The sequence below is a fragment of the Lynx canadensis genome, chromosome D3 (genome assembly GCF_007474595.2).
Source record: "Lynx canadensis isolate LIC74 chromosome D3, mLynCan4.pri.v2, whole genome shotgun sequence".
NCBI lineage: Eukaryota > Metazoa > Chordata > Mammalia > Carnivora > Felidae > Lynx > Lynx canadensis.
Window position 1 is genome coordinate 71,268,185 of NC_044314.2, and position 23,300 is coordinate 71,291,484.

A 23,300-nucleotide genomic window follows, 5' to 3' on the forward strand; every position below is an offset into this window, starting at 1 on the left:
AGGTGCCAGATTACACACCGAACTGCAAGATGTAGACCCACTCTCCAGGCTGAGGAACAGGGGAGGCAGAGCCAGGTGGCCCTTACCTCTGTAGCATAGATGTCTGAGGCAGAGGCCTGGGCCCAGACTGTGTGCTCTATCTAGCAAGAGAGCCACCATGAGGATCCTAGAGTCCGTGGTTGGAAAAGGAAGCGAAGACCTTGCATTCATATGATCCTCCCTGCCATCTCCAATGCTAATGGAGCCCAAGGTAGCCGAACATATTAAGGCTTTGTCACGCAAGTTAAAATAGATAAGTGTTAGTTGTAAATGGTTCCCCTGTTGTACTTTGTTGCCATTTGGAAGGTCAGTCCCTAGAACTGCAGGTTCTTTCAAGTCACCCAGAAGGTGGTACCCACTAGCATACATTCTTGACTGGGGGCAGCTCCCACTCTTGAGGTCCCTCCCTGTCAGCCCTTGGGACGTGACCTCCCTCCTTTGGCACCTCAAGGGTATGATTTTTCATCTGACTTGATCAACCAGCTCAGAAGCTCCTATTGCCCCTCTAACACTGTTCTCAGATGTCCCCAAGTACTAGCCATACACCCCAGACCCTGCCCCAAAGCATTCCTTCTCAAAGCACTTTACAACAGGGTAACCTTAATAAACCTCCTGCTGACTCTTACACCTCTTCAATTGGCCTTCAGGGACTTTTCCTGACAGTCCTCTCCCTGCTTCCTAAATATTGGTATTCCTGAGGTTCAGTTCTCTGCCCTCCTTTCATGCATGCTTCCTTGGAGACTTACAAATCAAGGTATTTAAAATGGAGACACTTTATTAACCACAGCTCCCTATGAGTCTGCCAGGGATGCAGCAAAGGCCATTGTTCCCAGGAGCTTGAAGAAACTGCTAGCACATCAGTTGTTCCCACCAGAGATGTGTTCAAGGCCATGCCTCACATGTACACTGCCCTCCACCCATCCCCATGCAGTTCTGAGGCATTAACTTCGGGACTGTCTCGGGCCTGAGGGCTCTGCTAACCCAATCTGGTCAGTGAAAGGAGGGCTGAACGGAAAGGCCTTGCAGCACCTGACCTTGCTCTTTTCCACTGCTAGGTTTGGTGGTTCCTTACAGAGCAGTCAGTGCCTGGAGCTGGGGTGAACATTGGTGCCAATCTGCCGTTCCCTCCTCCACTCCCAAGGAGGACGTTAACCTCTTTCCAGACACCCTCCCTTGGACTGGGAAAAGCTCCATCATTCAGTCTGGTTATGAAGCTCACTCTTAAAAAATTCTGAACCATACCAAGCAGGAATGAACCAGAGCACCTAGAGCCGCCTTAACAGCTTGAGGGGAGGAGGCCAGCTGGGGCCTCTGCCTCTCCTTACCTGAGCATCCTTGATCATCCTTGTCATTCTTGTGTCCTCCACCCAGTCCTGTCCTGCAAGCACTCCAGATTTTTGGAGATCACGGCCAATGCCTGAAAAACCTGGATGGACCTGAGGGCAACAGCTGGGTATCTGAGGTCATCTAGTCTCCCCTCATTGCTGGGGACCCTCACTGAGGGTCTTTGCTTTCAACAGCTCTGGATACACCAGGACTCCTTCATTTAACAAATAATTGAGGGTTATGGGTCTGCACAGGCTTCACTGGTGACTCACACATATCCGCCCCCACCGTCCCATGAGATGATGACATGGCATTTCTGTTTGTCTCAGCACTGTTTGCCCTAGGAGTGTGCCGTCTGTTAGGGAAGATGAGGCAGATAAAAATAAGTTAAAAGGTGCTTATTATCCAAAAAGAACTGAAAAAGCCCCTTTGAGTCAACCTACTTAAAGTGGAGACTAGAGTTGCATATATAAATAGTGAAAAAGGTTTGACTGGAACTAACTGCAAAACGAAACTACTAAAACTAGTATCTCTTAACAAAGTGCAATTGCAATTACGGGCTAATCCTTAGAACAGAATCATTTTGTGTATATTTCCTTCCTCAACTTTATATAACTGCATAATAAAACAGACACCATTCCCACAGGGCAGTCAGTTTTGAAAAGTTAGTCAAGGGTCTCCTCAGTTTTCCTTAAAGCCTCTCTTAATCTGTTAGCTCTCTGATCCTCGAGCCATACCCACGAAGTACCTAATTGGTTCCATGAAGCTCTTCATGTGTTAATGGGCCTCTCAGATCCTCATCTGCCAATGACTGCAATCTTTGAGCAGTTTCCATCAATACCTTTGTAACTTTATGAAATTCTAGGCTTTAAAACTTAAATTGTACTTCAGCACCATTGTGTTGTATTGTCAGTGTCAGAAGTTTCTGACCTCTTACAATCCTAAGCACGAGATGGGAGAGATGGACTATGCTGGGTGGAGGGTGTTAAGCAGAGAGATGTTTAAAAAGAGACAACTGGCCCCAAGTGGAGTCACTTGTGCTAAGCCCCATGTTAGCAAGTCACAGCTTAATAACTAACCCAACTGCACCTTCAGCTCCTGAGGTATAACCTTTAACCAGTCATCATGGTACCTAGTCGGCACTAGTGAGATAAACCACTTGATAGACCCCTTCCGTTCCTGTTAGATAGGCTACCTTCCTGGAACAATGCATTCTTCACTAATAATTCCCCTTTTCCCACCCCCATTTCTGCCTTTTAAAAACTTTGCATTTTGTATGGCCCTTCAGAGCTCCTTTCTATTGCTGGATGGGATGCTGCCTAACTCATGAGTCATTGAATCATGCCAATTTGATCTTTAAAGTTACTCAGTTGAATTTTTGTGATTTAACAATGTCTAAATGGAAAGTAATTTTTTAAATGGTCAGTTGTTTGGAGAATATTTTTCACGTCTGAGGACTTTTGATTTCCTCTACAACTGGAGGAAGCTGGATATTGACTACTTAAATATGGCTCAAAGGAGGAAAAAAGCCCATCGACATGTCTGACCAGAGAGCCTGCCCTTGAGGGGCAGCAGTGATTTCAACTGATGGCAATATTGGGTCAGCAGGAGCCAAGACAGGAGGGCAGGTTTGGGGAACTGAGTGAGCTGGAGTGCATGGATTAGTAAGTGAGGAAATACCATTTAAATAGGCCAAGAAAGTCTATTTCAGGTTAAACACCGGTCTCCATTCTATAACTATTTGACGTTTCTGAACAGAGAACTGAACAAAATGAAAATAGTTAAGGTTTTATTATGGGTCAGTCACTGTTTAAGTAATTGGATGGACACATGTAATTCTATCAACTTGGTGAAGTCAGTACTATTATATCCTCATTAGAAAGTAAGGCAAACGAGCCAGCATTGTGAAGGCCCTGGCCCAAAGTCACACAACAAATAAGCAGCAGAACTATGGTTTGAGACTGGGCCTTCTGCCTCCAGAGGCCACACTCCCAACTACTGCCCTACTCAGTCTCTCCTTAGGGCCAGCTGGGAGTGGGAGCTAGGAGGATGAAGTGGGAAGAACGGTAAGAGGCCATGTGCAGGATAAAAGGCCTAAATCAGAGTAAAGAAGGCTTAGGAGCAATTCCAAAGGGACCTTTAAAGTACTAGTACTATTACATAGGACTATGTATTTCCAAAACCCAGAACTGTATTACATTATGCACAAAGGAGTACATGTTGCAAGAAGGAATTAGCTACTCACTAAAATTTACTAAATTTCTGAGGAGGAGCTCCCTCACTCAACTCTAAGACTTCTACCTCTAGCACAAAGACAAATCTGCATTTAAGATCATTGGCAGCAGACACCGACAACTCAGGGGTTGAGACAACTCTTAGCCTGAAGAAGCTAGAGCTTAGTGTCTGTGTGTGTGCAGCACTAGGCTGCCCTGACCCGGGGATGGTGAGACCTGTGTTGTAGCCCCCTTAATTGCTTATTTAGAGAGTGGCCTTGACCACTCTACCCTGCTTTAATTTCTCATCTGTGGGATGTTTGTTCAATCAACCCACGAGGCTATTGTTCTGTGAGGAAACAGATCATGTCTTACAAAGTGTAGCTGCCCTGCAGCTCGCATTGAACGTCTACTCTGACTGACTCCACACCTTACCAGCTTTCCAGTGTAGTCCAAAGTTGGACGAGGCAGGAATCCTGTTTGTTTTCCATGCAGACTGCCCTGCTCCAAGGCAATGGCATGTCTACTCTGCCAAACCAGAGAGAGGAGAGAAATATGTCAGGTGTTTCCACGGGTGGTAGAGACTCTTGGCCATCTCCAGCCAGGGGTCCTCAACACGAAACACTTCATATTCAGCCACTACGGTTTGGAGTGTTGCCAGGGACAGGTTTTCTGGCTAGGGTGGGAACTCTTCCCTGGGCTTCTGGGAGTCTTTCAGAGATGGACAACCTCACTCCCACGACAGGTGAGGGCTGGGTGAGTGGTCAAGTAGTGCTGGCTGGCCCCTCGCCTTCAGGGCTCTGGCCGCCTTCCCTCCATTCAGGCTGGCGTCTGGATGTGCAGTGGGTGATTCCTGAATTTCCCAAACACAAACCTCCAAATGTATGCCTATCCTGAAAAAGAAGAGGCAGCAGAGCTGGCCCTGTACCCCATGGAGAGTGGAGAAGTGGGGTCAGGCAGCATGTCTGACAGGTGGAGGAGTGGAGCCCATGCCTATAAAACTCCTGACCATGGCCTTGGGCAGGCAGAACTCTTGCCCTTAGAGGGGAAGTACACTCCTCTGAGTAGGAACAAACTTCAAAGGAGTCTTCTGGCACCCTTTCCTCCATGGTACCCTTAGCCTTTTTCTGCATTTCTGTAGCTCTCCCTGTCCTGAGAGTCCCTCCCACCTACTCCATCTATGCCTTTCTGGGCCTTACTGATTTTCTGTCTGAGTTATCCATTGAGGTATGTCGGGTGTCAAAGTCCCCCATTATTGTATTTACCATCAATTTCTCCCTTTATGTCTTAATATTTGCCTTATATATTTAGGCGCTCCTAGGTTGGGTGCATAGGTATTTACAATTGTTATATCCTCTTGCTGAATTGATCCCCTTATCATTATGTAAAGCCCTTCTTTGTCTTTTCTTACAGTCTGATTTAAAGCCTATTTTGTAGTTTTCCATCCCTTCATTTTCAGTTTGTGTCTTTAGGTTTGAAATGAGTCTCAGATAGGCAGCATATAGATAGGCTTTGGGTTTGTTGGTTTGTTTGTTTTTTTTTAAGATTTAAAAAAAAATGTTTATTCATTTTTGAGAAAGAGAGAGAAAGAATGAGCATGAGCGAGGTCAGGGGCAGAGAGAGAGGGAGACACAGAATCTGAAGCAGGCTCCAGGCTCTGAGCTGTCAGCACAGGGCCCAATGCGGGGCTCGAACTCAAGAATTGTGAGATCATGACCTGAGCCAAAGTTGGATGCTTAATTGACTAAGCCACTCAGGCACTGCCCCTCTCCCCCAAATATTTGTAATTTTTTTTGTTTTTGAGAGAGAGCGAGCGGGGGGTGTGGGTAGAGAGAGGGGGACAGAGGATACAAAGTGTGCTCTGTGTTGACAGCAGAGAACCTGATGCAGGGCTCAAATTCATGAGCCAGGAGATCATGACCTAAGCCGAAGTCAGAGGCTTAACCAACTGAGTCATCCAGGTGCCCCCTTTTAGCACTTTTGAATATATCTGGTTACTCCCTTCTAGCCTGCAGAATTTGTGCTGAAAAATCAGCTGATAGTCTTTTGGGTATTCCTTTGTATATAACTAGTTGCTTTCCTCTTGCTGCTGTTAAGATTCAATCTGTATCTTTAGTTTTGGACATTTTAATCATTACTTGTCTTGTTGTAAACCTCTGTGGGTTCATCTTCTTTGGGTTCACAGCTCTGTGCTTCCTGGACCTGGATGTCTGTTTCTTTCCTCAGGTTAGGGAAGTTTTTAGCTATTATTTCTTCAAATAAATTTTCTGCCCCTTTCCCTCTCTTCTGGGACCCCTATAATGTGAATGTTGTTATGCTTGATGTTGTCTCTTTGGTCTCTTAAATTAGCCTCATTTTTTAAGTCTTTTTTCTTTTGGCTGTTGAACTTGGATGATTTCTACTACCCTATCTTCCATATTGCCAATCCGTCCTTCTGCGTTATCTAAGATTCCCTCTTTTCACTTCTGTTATCATATTTAAAAAATTTTTTTTTAATGTTTATTTTTGAGACAGAAAGAGTGCAAACAGGGGAGGGGCAGAGCAAGGGGGACAGAGGATCCAAAGCAGGGCTTGAAATCACAAACCATGAGATCATGACCTGAACTGACATTGGATGCTCAACTGACGGAGCCACCCAGGCACCCCTCAGTTATCACATTCTTCAGCTCTGATTTTTAAAAAATATTTTCTCTTCATTGAAGTTCTCACTGTGTTCATCCATTCTTCTCCCAAGTTCAATGAGTATCTTGATGACCACTGCTTTGAACTCTATCAGGTAGACTGCTTATCTTCATTGCATTTAGTTCTTTTTCTGAAGTTTTGTTTTGTTCTTTCATTTGGAACATATCCCTGTATTTTGCCTGATTCCCTGTGTTTGTTTCTATGTATTAGGTAAATCAACTACATTTCTTGGTCTTAAAAGAGTGGCCTTATGTAGAAGTTGTCTGTGGGGCCCAGAAGTACAAACCCCCTAGTTACTAGAACCAGGCATTATGAAGCTGTGCTGTGTCGGCTGCATGTGCCCTTCTGTAGTGGCTGGGCTGTTATGATTGCAAGTGTGTTCATGGGCAGGGCTGGGCTGGGCCGTGATGCCCAGCTGCGGCTACTACAGGTTATGCTGGTGTGCAGGACTAGCCTCCAGTGTGGCTGGCTGCAATTGTTGTGAGTGTACTGGTGAGTGGTGTTGCCCTTCCACCTCCAGCAGGAGCTGCTTTGGAGGGGTGCTGGTCTGGCTGAGGCTACCCACTGGGTGGGGCAGGGTTGTAGCCACTTTGTGGGGGTGGGGCACCAGTCCTGGTCAAGACTGCCTATCAGGTGTGGCAGGGCAGGAGCCACTGAGGCAGGTGGGGCACTGATCCTGGCTGAGGCTGCCCACTGAATATGGCAGGGCAGGTCTGCATGGGAATGACATGGCAAGGTGAGCAGTGCTAGCAAGGTAGATGAAGAGCATCATGTGGCAGAAAAAACCAGGATTCTTGTCCTGATGGAAAGGACTGTTGAAAGAAGACAGATAAGTGTGCTGAATGTTGCAGAGCAGTGTGCACTGCTGGGAACCTGCACTGAGTCTGCGGCATGTCAGGAGAGGGGGCCCTAAGGGAGTAATGTTTAAACTAAGGCCTGAAGGATGAGGAGAGAAACAGAGGGAAGATGCTGATTCACACATCCTTTGTGCTAAGCCACTTCCATCATTTCATCTAGTTTTGACAACAACCCTTTAAAATAGGTATTATCCCCATTTTTCAGATGAGAAAGCAGAGGCTCAGAAAGCTGAAGAGCCCTATCCAAGGTCACCTAGTTAATATGTGGCAGAATGAGGACTTAAGCTCTAGTCAGCATGATTCAAAAGCCAATCCAGTTAAAAGGCTGTTGCCATAGTCATGGCCAGAAAAGATGATGGCGTTAGTGGATATGGAGAAAAGTGGATGTGTGGGCTCAAGAGGGACAATGCAAGTAGAATTGACGGGACTCAGTGAGTAGTGTTGAGATAAAGGAGGAATCAAAGATGAGTCTTTGTTTCTGCCTTGATTGGGTGACCAGTGATCTACCCAGGCAGATCATTTACCAAGAGGAGAAAAGGGAGAAGCAAGTTTAGAGGGAAGGAATCATTCATCTAAATTTGATACATTCCATTTCAGTTAAAAAAAATTTGGTTGATTCAATGAAAACAGGGAGAATTCCATGCCTAGAAACTCACCCTCTTCATGCCCCCTCAATCCCAGTGTTGTCTGTCGATATCTTCTGATGTCCTAAGGCACCCTGATTCTTTTCTGATCCTTGGTCCCTCTGACATCCAAACCCCAAGCAGATCATGACTGACATCCAAACCCCAAGCAGATCATGACCAAGAGAATGCTGTCCTTGGCCACACCACTTACTCTCACAGAAGTGGCCTTCTGGCTGCCGTGTGCTTTTACCTGCTCTTTCCTGACACTTCTTCTCTACTGAGGTTCTGTCGGGAAGGAGTTGCTCTTGTGGCTGAGCTGCTTCTGGCAGAGGCCCAACCCCGCCCCCCAGCACTCAAACTACTCTGTGTGAGCAGCCTCTGCCTCCCCATCCTCAGAAGGGCCCTGCCCCTGCTTTAACCGTCTTCCATTACAGTCCTGAAATTCCTACCGAATTTAATGAGGGGCCCACATCATCATTTTGTACCTGGTCCCACAGATCATGTAGCCAGTCCTGTCTATATGTCTGCATCATAATGATGGGAAACAGGGAGTGGCATCCTTTCCCATCTGTGGAATGAACCTCATTTCCAACTAGGAAGACCCACTGCTTTAAATCATAGGGAGATAAAAAAAAAGAGCTCACTTCGTTTCCATGAAATATGCAGTTTTATGTGCAGTTTTATGTTTCTTCCTGGGTAATAACTTAGGAGGGAACCTTGGGAATAGAATACAGAAATAACAAATTATGGGCTATTAAATGTGGTTAATTAGTTCTTTATAGCTTAGGTAGAGGCATGGCTGAGTTACTCTGGCATACACAGTTACAGGTAGCGATGTGGGACTGCTTAAATACAACTCAGCGTCCCTCAGGAGGTGGAGGGAGGAGCAACTGAGTAATCCAGGCCTGGCTTTCGAAGCTGAAACCTCCACCAAGGCCATACCTCTGGTCAGAGTATGATCTCTCACAAGCCTAATCACGCAGTGATTAGGGACCTCTTACCTGCGATCCCCTCAGCTCTGCAAGTGTGGAGGTGGTCAGTGTGCAGCCTGGGCACCCTGCAGCAGCCTCTGGGGTGGAACTCATACTTGTGCTCCAAGAAGTCTCCAAGCTGGTTTCATCTGCCACTCAGGCTCCAAACAGCTACAAATTCTTGCTCACTTCAGTAAATATCTATTTAAAAAAAAATTGAATCAAAAAAATGTTGGATTCCTAGCTGAAAAAGGATGCAGAAATGCTCTGCTGCCTATTATCACAGCCCTTTTCATCCTGATGAGCTAATGTATGAAGCACTAGGACCACTGAGTGGAAAGTCTCCAGTGTTACTTACAGCAGTAATACCTAAGACTCAATGGACATAGCACACAGAAAATATAATCCACCCTCCCCCCCAAATTCCTTGTTCCATAGCCAATATCAATTCAAACTTATTGTGAAAGGCTTTTAGAATGTACTAGGTCATCCCATTTATTCTCCACTGAACTGATCATATAACTGTGGTCCTGTTCAGGAAGCTTAGCTGACATCCCTGGATTCACAAAAAAACTTGAATTCTTTAGTCTGGTATCTGCATGCTTCCCATTCTGACAACAGCTAGGCTTTCCAGCTCTATCTCACCAAAGCCTGCATTCCAGTCACACCTAATTATTCTTTACCCCATGTACTTTACCCCATGTATCCCATGTCTATCTCCTCTCCCTCAACTTTTATATTTGTATTTATTGAGTGCCTATCCTTGCTAGGTCCAGGGGATACAAAAGGAGGAAAGCAGGCTCAGTCCCTAGCCTTGGGGTCTTATAGTCTAGTAAACCCATGCATTATGCAAACCTTCATGGCAAACTGTGAGAAGGGTTATGAAGGAAAGGAGGCTCCAAGTACCCACATTAGGGGTTTGGTATAGTTGGGGCATCAGGAAAGCTTCCTTGAGAAGTATGATTTCTGTGAAAAGAGACAGAGGTGGTAACTAGGCACCACTGGTAGACAGGGGAGGCTGTGTGGAGGGCAGGCTCCAGGCCAGGCTAGCAAGAGCAGAGGCCCTGGATGCAAGGCCATTTGAAAGAAGGCACTGAAAGGGCAGGGAGGCTAGAGTGCAGAGGGCAAAGGGAGACTCAGATAAGCCGAGTCTGAACTTAAAGAACGTGGTCTTCATCCCTAGAGCCATGGGAGGCCTTTGAAAGATTTTTTCAGAAGTAACATCAGAGGACCTTCTATTATTATTATTAAGTTTTATTTTTATTTATTTTGAAAGAGAATCCCGAGCAGGTTCCTCACTATCAGTGCACAGCCTGATGCAGGGCTCGAACTCATGAACTATGGGATCATGACATGAGCCGAAGTCAGACGCTTGGCCAACTGAGCCACTCTGGCAGCTGCCCCCACTTTTTAAAAGTAGACTCTGTGTCCAATGTGGGTCTTGAACTCTTGACCCAGAGATCAAGAGTCACATGCTCTACCAACTGGGCCAGCCAGATGCCCCATCAGATTTGTGGATTTTTTTTTTAATGTTTATTTTAGTTTTGAGAGGAGGGAGGGGCAGAGTCTAAAGCAGGCTCCAGGATCCGAGTTGTCAGCACAGAGCCTGATGCAGGGCTCAACTGTGAAATCGTGACGTGACCTAAATTGAGAGCAAGAGTCAGATGTTTAGCCAACTGAGCCACCCAGGCACCCTCATCAGAGCTGTGTTTTTACGGAGCTTCTGGAAGAGGTACAGGGCACTTGCAGGGGGATCAGGTGAAAAGGGAGGAACAGTGCAATAAAGTGTTTGGGGTATAGAGAGGGGAGAAGCCAGATCTTTGTCCTGCACAGTGGGAAGGACATGGTGTCATCTAGTGAGTGTCTATGAGTCCCGGGGAAGTCTGGGGGCTTGTTTTGAAGAAAGCTGTCCAAATGTTGTGCTCAAAGGGATGTCTGGGCCGCAGGTGGATGTGTGACAGAAAGAATAGGAGGCAAAAACTAACCTACAGATCAAGAAGAGGGATGCCTAAGTAGCTCGGTTGAGCTTCCGGCTCTTGGTTTCAGCTCAGGTCATGATCTCACAGTTTGTGGGATCAAGCCTCATGTTGGGCTCCTTGCTGACAGTGCGGAGCCTGTTTGGAATTCTCTCTCTGTCCCTTTTCCCTCTCTCTCTGCCCTTCCCCTGTACACTTGCGTGCTCTCTCTCTTAAAATAAATAAACTTAAAAAAAGATCAGGAAGGAGAAATGGAGCTGGCAAAGAGAGTCAAGAAGGAAAAAAATGAGGATATGGTGCTAAAAGAACAGGGAAGAAAGTATTTCAGAAAGCACCAGCCTTGAAGGGCAAGTGAGCCCCACAAAGGGAAGGGGAAATGAATGGCAGAAAGAAGTTCCTAGTCTAGAAGGCAGAGCACAGGGAGTTCCTGGAGCTGGAGCAGGTGGGACTGGAAGGTGGCTGGGGGCAAGGTGGCAGAGGAGGCCTGGAGACCAGTGGAGCTGGATCAAGAAGGGCCTCAGTAAGGAGTTTGGATGTGATCCTGAGGGTCAGTAGAGGGTTGTTAAAGGTTTGAGCTAGTTTGTCTTTTTAATTAAAAACAAAATGCATGTTCCTTTGTAAATAAAAGAACCACCCTCCACCCAAACAAACTCTGTAGTAGCATAGAAATGTATTAACAAGTGAAGGTTCTTCTGCTGAATCCTACTCCTCAGCTAGCACTTTGGTGTTACCATTCCAGACTTTCTGCCATTCACAAACATCTTTAGTTTTGTGTAAACGGGATCATGCTACATATAATTTTTGCAACTGCCCTTATTCAATCGGTAATCTTGGGTTTCCTTCTGGGTGAGTATATGCAGATATGCTCCACTGGTCTGAATGGCTAACCACAACCTGGATATACCTGTGTAACAAACTGCCACCAAATTAGTAGCTTAAAATGATACAAATTTGTTATCTCACAGTTTCCATGGGTCACAAGGCTGGCACTGAGTGGCTGGTCTTCTGCTCAGAGTCTCCCCAGGGTTGCTCTCTCATTGAGACTTAGAGCCATCCTCCAACCTCTTTCACATTGTTGGCAGAATTCACCTCCTTGCAGATTTAGGACTGCAGTTCATTTCCTTGCTGGCTTCAGTCAGGGCCACTCTCGGTTCCTAGAGGTTTCCTTCATCTTCAGAACCAATAATACCTCAAGCTTTATACTTCTTTTAAGGAAGAGCTTAGTCCTTTTGGAGGAGTCACCTGATTAGGTCAGGGCCACTCAGGATAACCACTTTCTTCAGGTCAGCTGGCCATCTGATAAGCTACTCATGGGAACGGAATTCATGCCGTCACAAGTTTCACCCACACTCAAGGTCACTGTGTCCTCATCTTAGAATCTGGCCAACCACAATACCATACAATTGCCTTCCAATATGTGTTCCACGTTTTGCGTTCTGCAAACAGCTCCAATTAGTAGTTTTTGCATATATTTTGTATGCTTTGTAAACATTTTTGTTGGGTTTTAAAAAGTGACATTTGTGGGTTGAACAATAATCACACTGTAATTTTTTTAATTTTTTAAAATTTAATTTACTGTTTATTTTTGAGAGCGAGCGAGCATGTGTGCACAAGTGGGGGAGGGGTAGAGAGAGAGGGAGACAGAGGATCTGAAGCAGGTTCCATGCTGACAGCAACAAGCCTGATGCAGGGCTCGAACTCACAAACTGTGAGATCATGACTTGAGCCAAAGTCAGAAGCTTAACCTACTGGGCCGCCCAGGTGCCCTGTTGCAGTTCTTTTTAAAACAAACTTTTACCTTGGAGGGGCACCTGGGTGGCTCAGTCGGTTAGGCGTCCAACTTCGGATCAGGTCAGAATCTCATGGTTCATGGGTTCAAACCCCGTATTGGGCTCTGTGCTGACAGCTCGGAGCCTGGAGGCTGCTTCAGATTCTGTGTCTCCCTCTTCCTCTGCCCCTCCCCCACTCATACTCTGTCTCTCTCAAAAATAAACATTAAAAAAAAAAATTAAAAAATAAATAAAACTTTTAACTTGGAATAATTTTCTACAGACTCCTTTTCTATGTGTGATTTCTCATATGATTTTTAAAAATAGCTTTTTATTTTATAAACTTTTAGATTTGCAGAAAAAAAATTTAAAAAATTTTTTTTCAACGTTTATTTATTTTTGAGAGATGGAGAGAGATAGAGCATGAGTGGGGGAGGGGCAGAGAGAGAGGGAGACACAGAATCTGAGGCAGGTTCCAGGCTCTGAGCTGTCAGCACAGAGCCTGATGTTGGGCTCAAACCCAAGAACTATGAGACCATGACCTGAGCTGAAGTCGGATGCTTAACCAACTGAGCCACCAGGTCCCCCTATGTTTACAGAAAAATTGAGCAGATAGTACAGAGTTCCCATGTACCTTGCACCTACTTTCCCCTATTATTAACATCTTCTATTACATGGTGACATTAACTACAGTCCAAAGTTTATTCAGATGTCCTTAGTTTTCACCTAATGTCCTTTTTCTGTCCCAGGATCCCATGGAGGATATCACCTTATGTTCAGTCATCACAGCTCTATGCTTTTCTTGGCTTTTCTTGTTTCTTAAGACTTTCCTTATTTTTGATGACTTTGACATGTTTGAGGTACTGGTCAGGTATTTTGTAGAATTTCCCTCAATTAGAATTTGTCGGATGTTTTTCTCATGCTTAGACTAGGGTTTTTAGGTGCCATTCTCATGACAGCCACTCAAGGGTATATACTATAACATGTCACTATTGATGCTGAGCTTGGGCACCTGGCTGAGGTAGTATCTGTCAAGTTTCTCCACTGCAAAGTGTCTCTTTTCCTCCCTTTTCATACTTCCAGGGTTGGAAGGAAATCACTATGTGCAGGAAGTTATGGTCTGTCTCACTGAGAGCGAAGTATCTACACAGAGTTCTGCAAAGGGGATTTGTCCAGTCTCCTCCATTTATACAATCATTGATTACCATCAGTATTGACTCACAGATATTTACTTACACTTTGGGTTATATTCCTTTAGGGCTGACATAAGGTTTACTATTTCAAAAAAAATTTTTTAACATTTATTTATTATTGAGAGACAGAGAGACACAGAGCATGAGTAGGGGAGGGGCTGAGAGATGGAAAGACACAGAATCTGAAGCAGGCTCCAGGCTCTGAGCTGTCAGCACAGAGCTGGACGTGGGGCTCGAAATCACAAACTGTGAGATCATGACCTGAGCTGAAGTCGGACGCTTAATCGACTGAGCCACCCAGGCGCCCCTGACATAAAGTTTATTCACCTGCTTGGGTACTATTAGGCTTCTGCACTGATGGATCATAATATTTCTACATGTGACAATCTCTACAGTCTCTTTGACATTCTATGGTGTAGTAATAAACTTTTCTAATCCTGATGGCAAATTTAATTCCCTCCTTTATTTATGTTGTTTCAATTGTTCCAGTTTTGGCCACTGGGAGCTTTTTCAGTCGTCTCCTGTGCCCTTTGACATATGCCATCTTTATTGTTTTTCTTTTTATTTTTTTTTTTTTGTCTGATGAGCACTTCCTTACTTTTCTTCCTTACAAAAGGCTCATCTTGTGTATTTCCTACCTCAGTCCTAAAATCAGCCATTTCTCCAAGGTGCCCTGGTTTCTTTTATTAGAGAACAGAATTAGAAACCAAAATCTAGGGGCTCCTGGCTGGCTCAGTCAGGACAGCATGCAACTCTTGATCTTGTGGTCATGAGTTCAAGTCCCATGTTGGCCACAGAGCTTAAAAGAAAAAAAGTGGGGTATCTGGATGGCTCAGTCGGTTAAGCATTCGACTCTTGATTTTGGCTCAGGTCATGATCTCACGGTTGGTGGGATGGAGCCCCATGTCAGGCTCTGTACTGACAGCATGGAGCCTGCTTGGGATTCGATTCTTTCTCTCCCTTTTCCTCTGTCCCTCCCCTATTCATTGTCACTTGCTCTCAAAATAAATAAAACATTTAAAAAAAAAAAAGGAAACCAAGATCTGGGCATTAGATGTACTCAATGCTACTGGAGTGTCACTGCTGTTTGGTACTCTCAGCAGCAGAGCTAGGAAATACATATGTGTATACTAACCAGTGTATATATGTCGATATATAAATATTTCTATATCCAACAATTTCTACTGTCTCTTAATATTCCCTTGGTGTAGTATGTCATAATCTGTTAGCAAATTTAGTTCCCTAAGTGATCATAGTTTTTTTCTGAGACAAAGTGTACATTATCATCCATCACGGTGAAAGCCTAGCAGTATCCAAACATGCAATTACCTCTTATGTCAGCCCTAAAGGTACAGTATGTGGTTTGACTCTGTGGAAGTAAAGGCTTCCCTATTTCATAAGACCCCTATATTTCTTCCCTTTTCTACCCTGAAAGAGAGCCACTTAGCACAAGTCATAGGAGTATGTGCTGGGGAAAAAAAAAAGGGGGGGGAAGGGGGGTGGATGCCTAGGTGGCTCAGTCGGTAAAGTGTCTGACTCCTGATCTCAGCTCAGGTCTTGATCTCAGGGTCATGAGTTCAAGCCCCACATTGGGCTCTGAGCTGAGTGTGAAGACTACTCTAAAAAAAAAAAAAAAAAAAAAAAAAAAGATGGAGGAGGAGGAGGAACAAGAGGAGGAGGAAGAGGAGAAGAGGAAGAGGAGGAAGAAGAAGAAGAGGAAGAGGAAGAAGAAGAAATATGTGCTGGGAGCTATCAGAAACCTTAAGAGAAATGTTTCTTGGTCTGGTACATGCTCTACTTTGAAGAACTAAGGGCTTGGGACTGTGTCTACAGTCCACAGTGGAACCAGAAACCCAGGTTGGGGTGGGCTGGCAGTGGGGCAGACTTGGGCAGAGAAAGGGGAGGTCAACCTGGAAGAGAAAGGAGTATACAGGAATCCTTTGAAGGTGACTCTAGAGAGAGACTAAAAAGTAATCAAATGAGGAAGTGAAGAAACAGTTTTACCTCTAGCTGGGATCCATGAATGCTGGAGATTGGCTCTAAGAAGGCGCTTTTCTCTCTGGAGATGAACAGTTTCTTCTAGATGTGACAGGGCAACATGTCAGGGTTACAATTCCATTCTGCAACGTCTTGGATAATGAACCTCTACCAGTGTCTGAAAGTAGGATTTTGACATAAAAAACAGTTTCTTCAGTTTTCAGAGTTTTTATCTGGGTTTCTTTCAGATACTTTTAGCATTTATGTCTATCCTCTAGAAAAGACAAAGCCCACTCACTAACTGCCAGTATAAAGATTTCAGTGAGGGTGATTGAAGGCAAACTGTACTGGTTTGGGAATAAAACGCTTCTTTCCGCAACTATATGCTAACCTGGGAGTGCCTTTAACCACTTTGGTAATTTTATTCCTTTAATAACCTTTAATTTTTTTTTTTTTTTTTTGCTACAGAAACAATGTTTATCATCATTTTAAAATTCAGACAATACCAACAAACAAAATGAAGAAAATAAAAATCATTCATAATTCTAAGATCCAGAAATAATCACTATTTATATTTTTGAACAGTCTTTTTTTCTCCTATGGACATATACATAAATGTAATTCATAAAAATTGAATCATGTTTTATATAATGTTTAGTATAAAACCTGCTCTTTTACATCTAACACTATATTATGCACACCTATGCTCACTTGGACTTGCCATTCTCCAGTGTTCAGAAGCTGGATCTAAACATGGAAGACACACGGACTGAATCCTCACTTTTAATAGGCATTGCCAAATCATCCTCCAAGAGGTTGTGCTGTTACATTTCCACCAATAACGTTTACATATTCCCCCTAACTAATATCAGGTGATGATTTTAAATCTCTTCCATTTGGAGAGATGGAAAAAAGGTAATTTCACTGGTGTTTTAATCTAGATTTGTTATTACTTGCACCTTACAACTTTCTAAGACCACTATCCCTTCTTTGCTTAGTTTTACTTTCTTCCACATACTGAACTGTCTCCAGGAAAACTTCTACTTACTTTTTTATCCTTCTTCCTTTGACAGATTTAAGTATTTTGCATCTATATTCATAAGGGATGTTGGTCTATAACTGTGTTTTTCTGTAAGTTCTCATCAGGTCTTTTTACACAGGTAATACTGGCCTCATCAAATGAATTCAGAAGTGTTACCTTCTTCTCCATTCTCTGATAAAATTTGTGTAAGATTGGTGTTACTTCTTCCTCAAAATTTTGCTAGGAATTATCAGTAATAACTCCTTTTTATTTCTGATATTTATGTTCTGTAATGGATGTTTTCTTCCTTTTTTCCTTCCTTGGTCCATCAAGCTAGAGCTTAACAATTTGGCTGCTCTTTTTACAAAGAACAAGAACCAACTATTAGCTTTGGTGATTTTCTCTCTGGTTTGTTTTCTCTATATTAATTTGTTATTTTCTTCTTTCTGATTATCTTGGGTTTCTGTTTATCCTTTTTAATTTCTTAGGTGATAACAAACCTTTCTTCTTTTTTAATGTAAGTATTTATTTCCCAGCTTTAGTGAGATATAATTGACATACAACATTGTGTAGGTTTAAGGTATACAACATGTTGACTTGATACACTTAACATATTGTGAAATGATTACCACTGCTCTCTTAGCAACTTTTAAGTTTATATATGGTATTAATTATAAGTATCATGCTGTATATTAGATCCCCAAACTTATTCATCTTATAACTGAAAGTCTAACTTTTGACCATATCTCCCCATTTCCCCCAAACCCTACTCCTTGGTAACCACCATTATACTCTTCTGTTTTTAGAAGTTTGGCTTAAAATTTTTTTTTAAATGTTTATTTATTTTTGAGAGAGAGAGAGAGACAGAGTGCAAACAGGGGAGGGGCAGACAGAGAGGGAGACACAGAATCTGAAGCAGGCTCCAGGCTCTGAGCGGTCAGTACAGAGCCAGATGCAGGGCTTGAATTCATGAACCGCGAGATCATGACCTAAGCTGAAGTCGGCCACTTAACCAACTGAGCCACCCAGGTGTCCCTTAACTTTATTTTTTTAATGGCATCTTCATTAGTTATTAAGCTATTGTTTTTAGCCTTAAGCCCATCCTTCTACATTCTGCTCTGCAACACTGGAAATGAAATTCTGCAAAACCATAGGTCTCCTTACCCAGCTGGCTTCCTGACAAATCCCACCAACAGGGGAGCACTAGAGACAGACAAGAATACAGGAGAAGAGAGAAAAGAGTTGCTCCTTCCTGTTTTGCTTGCTGCTACCTACTGTCAGTGTTTGCTCTAGGATTGGTTCTTTACCATTAGGGCAATATTCTGTTCCAGTTTCCAGGCTCTTATAGCATTCCCAGAATGAGACTTATTACACCTTCTGGAGGTACCAGCCAGGAAGTACTCTGTGATAGACAGTATAGTATCAAAGATATCCACGTCCTAATTGCTGGAACCTACTGAATATGGTATTTTACAGTGCAAACAGGAATTTGCAGATAACGGTTAAGAATGCTGAAATGGGAGATTATTCTCCATAATCCCGGTGGGTGGCCCCAATGTAATCACAAATGTCCTTAAAAGTGGAAGGAGGAGGCAGAAAGGTCAGTGTCAGAGTGGTGCAATGTGTGAAGGACATAGCTGGCCATTGCTGGCTTTGGAGATGAAGGAAAGAGTCAGAAACCAATATGGGAACCCTCCAGAAGCTGGCAAAAGCAAGGAAATGTTTTCCCAAGAACCTCCAGAAGGAACACAGCCCTACTGGCACCTTGATTTTTTTGCTTAGTGAGATCTGTATAAATCTGTGTCAAACTTCTAACCTATACAACTATAAAATAACCTGTTTTAAGCCACTAAATTTGTAGTTTGTTACAATAGAAATAGGAATAGAAAACTAACATATACCCCAACATCAGAGGTCTGGGTTCCAGCTCTTGTCAGGACCCTCTTCCAAGCTTCTAGGTATCCATTACTCCAAATTCTCCCCTTGTTTTCCCAGCCCTATGGGTGGTAACTGTTTCCTGTGGGTACTATTTACATGGTACTTCAGGGTTCCCCTTTGTATTTTGAGTCTTCTATACCTCTTTAATGAACCCCTGGAATAAGTTCTTCCCACTAAAATAACTAGGGTGGTTGGTTGCCTTTTTCCTAATTCAGTCTCTGACACAGAACTTTGCTACTTTTATTATAGTCACATCTCTTAGCATTTCCCCCCTTTATGGCTTTTTGGTTTTGTGATTTATATAAGAATTTCTCTATTCCAAGATCTTTTTTAATCAATTTTTTCCAGTTATATATAGCTTTATATTTCATACAGTTTTTTTTTTTTTAAAGTCGGCTCCGCACCCAGTGCAGAGCCCAATGCAGCTTGAACACATGACCCTGAGAGGAAGACCTGAGCTGATATCAAGAGTTGCTTAACCTACTGAGCCACCCAGGCACCCCATATTTTATACAGATTTATATTTTAAATTTAGTTTTTAATCCATCTGGAATTTATCTTTGCACTTAGTAGTAAATTATGATTTAATGTGATCATTTTCCCCAAGTGACTACCTCATCTTCCAACATCATCTAGTCCACACTTTCCCCGCTGATGTGAAAGCTGTCCTAGTCATACACTGAATTACCATATATGTGTGGCTCTGCTTTTGGATCTCTCTTCTATTCCATTGATTTGCTTGTTCTTGACCTATAATACACTACTTTAATTTTTATAGCTTTATACAACATCTTCATGTTTAAAAGGATAGGTCTTGTACCAAGCAGGATTTATACCTGGGATGCAGGGCTGTTCAATATCCGCAAAACAATTAACATGATTCATCACATCAATAAAAGTAAGGACAAGAACCATATGATCCTCTCAATAGATGCAGAGAAAGCATTTGACAAAATACAGCATCCTTTCTTGATAAAAACCTTCAAGAAAGTAGGGATAGAAGGAGCATACCTCGAGATCATAAAAGCCATATATGAACGACCCAATGCTAATATCATCCTCAATGGGGAAAAACTGAGAGCTTTCCCCCTAAGGTCACAAACAAGACAGGAATGTCCGGGGCACCTGGGTGGCTCAGTCGGTTGAGTGTCTGACTTCGGCTCAGGTCCTGATCTCGCGGTGAGTTCGAGCCCTGTGTCGGTCCCTGTGCTAACAGCTCAGAGACTGGAGCCTGCTTCAGATTCGGTGTCCCCCTCTCTCTCTGCCCCTCCCCTGCTCATGCTCCGTCTCTCTCTGTCAAAAATAAACATTTAAAAAAATTAAAAAAAAAAAGATACGGATATCCACTCTCACCACTGTTATTCAACATAGTATTAGAAGTCTCAGCCTCTGCAATCAGACAACACAAAGAAATAAAAGGCATCCAAATCGGCCAGGAGGAGGTCAAACTTTCACTCTTCACAGATGACATGATACTCTATATGGAAAACCCAAAAGATTCCACCAAAAAACTGCTAGAATTGACTCATGAATTCAGCAAAGTTGCAGGATATAAAATCAGTGCACAGAAATCGGTTGCATTCCTATACACCAACAATGAAGCGACAGAAAGAGAAATCAAGGAATTGATACCATTTACAGTTGCACAAAAAACCATAAAATACCTAGGAATAAATCTAACCAAAGAGGTAAAAAATCTATACACTGAAAACTACAGAAAGCTTATGAAAGAAATTGAAGAAGACACAAAAAAATGGAAAAAGATTCCATGCTCCTGGATAAGAAGAACAAATATTGTTAAAATGTCAATACTACCCAAAGCAATCTACATACTCAATGCAATACCTATCAAAGTAACACCAGCATTCTTCACAGAGCTAGAAAAAATAATCCTAAAATTTGTATGGAACCAGAAAAGACCCCAAATAGCCAAAGCGATCTGGAAAAAGAAAACCAAAGCCAGAGGCATCACAATACTGGACTTCAAACTGTATTACAAAGCTGTAATCATCAAGACAGTATGTTATCGGCACAAGAACAGACACTCAGATCAATGGAACAGAAGAGAGAACCCAGAAATGGACCCACAAACGTTTGGCCAACTAATCTTTGACAAAGCAGGAAAGAATATCCAATGGAATAAAGACAGTCTCTTCAGCAAGTGGTGCTGGGAAAACTGGACAGCGACATGCAGAAGAATGACCCTGGACCACTTTCTTACACCATACACAAAAATAAACTCAAAATGGATGAAAGACCTCAATGTATGACAGGAAGCCATCAAAATCCTTGAGGAGAAAGCAGGCAAAAACCTCTTTGATCTTGGCTGCAGCAACTTCTTACTCAACACGTCTCTGGAGGCAAGGGAAATGTTAAGCTCTAGCTAAATATATGCATGAATTGTTGAGGGGTGAAGTGTATTTATGTCTGTAACTTACTTTGAAATGCATAAAATATAAGATGATTTATGGAATGGATAGAGGGAATGATAAGTAGATACATATATGTAATAAAGCAACAATAGGAAAATACAAATTGTAAAATCTAGATAGTACATGGGTATATGCTATAAAATTCTTTCGACTTTCTTGTATGTTTGAAATTTTTCATAATAAAATATTAGAAAAAATTTTCTGAAGTATATGTCCCATTCTCTCACATAAGATACATTTCAGAAAGCCAGCCAGTATCTTTCTAACAGTTATATGGCTGCAGCTCTAAACTGTAACTAAAAACACACTAAGAAAGCAAGGGCATGCTAAGTCAAGGACCTTACAGCAGCACTGACTCTGGAAAGGACATGATGTGAACTGGTATGAGACAAGCCGAGGTTACCCAGTCACTGCCTAAGGTGCTTCCCATTTGGTTCCAGGGGTGACCTTTTAGTTCAAAGATAAAACAAAGTCTTATTCTAGAAGCAAATTATGATAATTAAGCTAAGAGGGTGGAGTGATCAAGGTCACCTTGAAATGGAGCTCAGCTCCTGCCATGCTCATGTGTCCTATAGTGCTTTCATCTCCCTGCCTGCTGGACTATGGCCTCCATTGGAGAAGAGCAGGGTGAGAGGAAAAAGTTTCCATAGCTACTGAACCTAGAAGATGTAAGGGAGGTAGGGAACAGAACTGTGAAAAATGAGAAAGATACTAATAATAAATAGTAGCTAACGTGAAACCCATTCTAAACTTGGGTATTTCATTTCTCTTCTCACAACATGCTAAAGAGGCAGCATACATGTACAGGTCAGAGCAGTGGCTCCCAATATGTAGTGATGGGGCACTCTAGGGGCTCAAAGTCTCTTTTGGGGGATCATAAGGTCAAAACTGTTATCATAAGCTGTTATTTGTCTTTTTACTCATTTTCTCCAATACGTGTACAGAAGAGTTTCCAAAAGGCTGCATGACATGGTATTTTAACCAATTAGTTGCAGAAGCAGTTTTGAGAATCTAGCTGTCTTCTTTAAACCAGACATTAAAGAAATTTGCAAACATGTAAAACAATGCCACTTCTATAATTTTTTAGAAAATAGTCATTTCTTATAAATTTCTTTTTTTTTAATTTTTTTAACGTTTTTATTTATTTTTGAGAGAGAGACAGAGCATGAACGGGGGAGGATCAGAGAGAGGGAGACACAGAATCTGAAACAGGCTCCAAGCTCCGAGCTGTCAGCACAGAGCCCGACGCGGGGCTCGAACCCACGGACCGTGAGATCATGACCTGAGCTGAAGTCGGCCGCCCAACCGACTGAGCCACCCAGGCGCCCCATTTCTTATAAATTTCTTATAAATATATTAGTATGTAATGATTTATTTAAAATGAGTTAGTAGTATTTAAAATTTCATTTCAATTTCGAATATGGTAAGATTTCATAGATATAACTCACATAAAGGTTCTCTGGGGGTCCTCAGTAATTTTTTTTATTTAAAATTATTTTTTTACTAAGGCATAATTTACATACAGAAAGCACACAAACTAAACATGCAGCTTAATTTTCATATACATATATAAACCTCTACCCAGTTCAAGATATTGGCCATTTCCATCACCCTGGAAGGATTCCTTGTGCCTCATTTAATCACTACCTAAATCCACAGAGGTAACCATTATTCTGATTTCTATCATCATAGATTAAGGTTTTTTTTAAATGTTTATTTTATATTTTTGAGAGACAGTGGAGAGAGGAGCAGAGACAGAAGGGGACAAGGTTTGAAGTGGGCTCTGTGCTGACATCAGAGAGCCCTATGTGGTGCTTGAACCCACAAACTGTGAGATCATGACCTGAGCTGAAGTCAAACACTTAACTGACTGAGCCACCCAGGCACCCCAATCATCATAGATTAGTTTTTTCAACGTTTATTTATTTTTGGGACAGAGAGAGACAGAGCATGAACGGGGGAGGGGCAGAGAGAGAGGGAGACACAGAATCGGAAACAGGCTCCAGGCTCTGAGCCATCAGCCCAGAGCCTGACGCGGGGCTCGAACTCACGGACCGCGAGATCGTGACCTGGCTGATGTCGGACGCTTAACCGACTGCGCCACCCAGGCACCCCAATCATCATAGATTAGTTTTGCTTGTTCCTAAACCTCACATGAATGGAACCATATAGTATGCATTCTTTTGTGACTGGCTTTTTTCTCTCAACACAGTGTTTTTGAGATTCATACATGTCATTCTGTGTACTTACAGTCTTTTCATTTTTATTAATGCTGGTAGT

At 42.8% G+C, this 23,300-nt stretch overlaps 1 long non-coding RNA gene across 2 annotated transcripts in view; it reads right to left on the bottom strand.

The window, feature by feature from the left end:
• LOC115528259 overlaps nucleotides 1-23,300 on the bottom strand; it is an 86,960-nt gene that overhangs the window by 31,165 nt on the left and 32,495 nt on the right. Inside the window, exons 2-4 of one of the 2 annotated variants that reach the window (XR_003973190.1) lie at nucleotides 15,657-15,807; nucleotides 8,745-8,915; nucleotides 3,633-4,106 (exon numbers count right to left, since the gene is read on the bottom strand). This is a non-coding gene — a long non-coding RNA (uncharacterized LOC115528259). Of the gene's footprint in view, nucleotides 1-3,632; nucleotides 4,107-8,744; nucleotides 8,916-15,656; nucleotides 15,808-23,300 lie in introns of those variants that run through there. The other variant, XR_003973191.1, reaches the window with a different exon arrangement.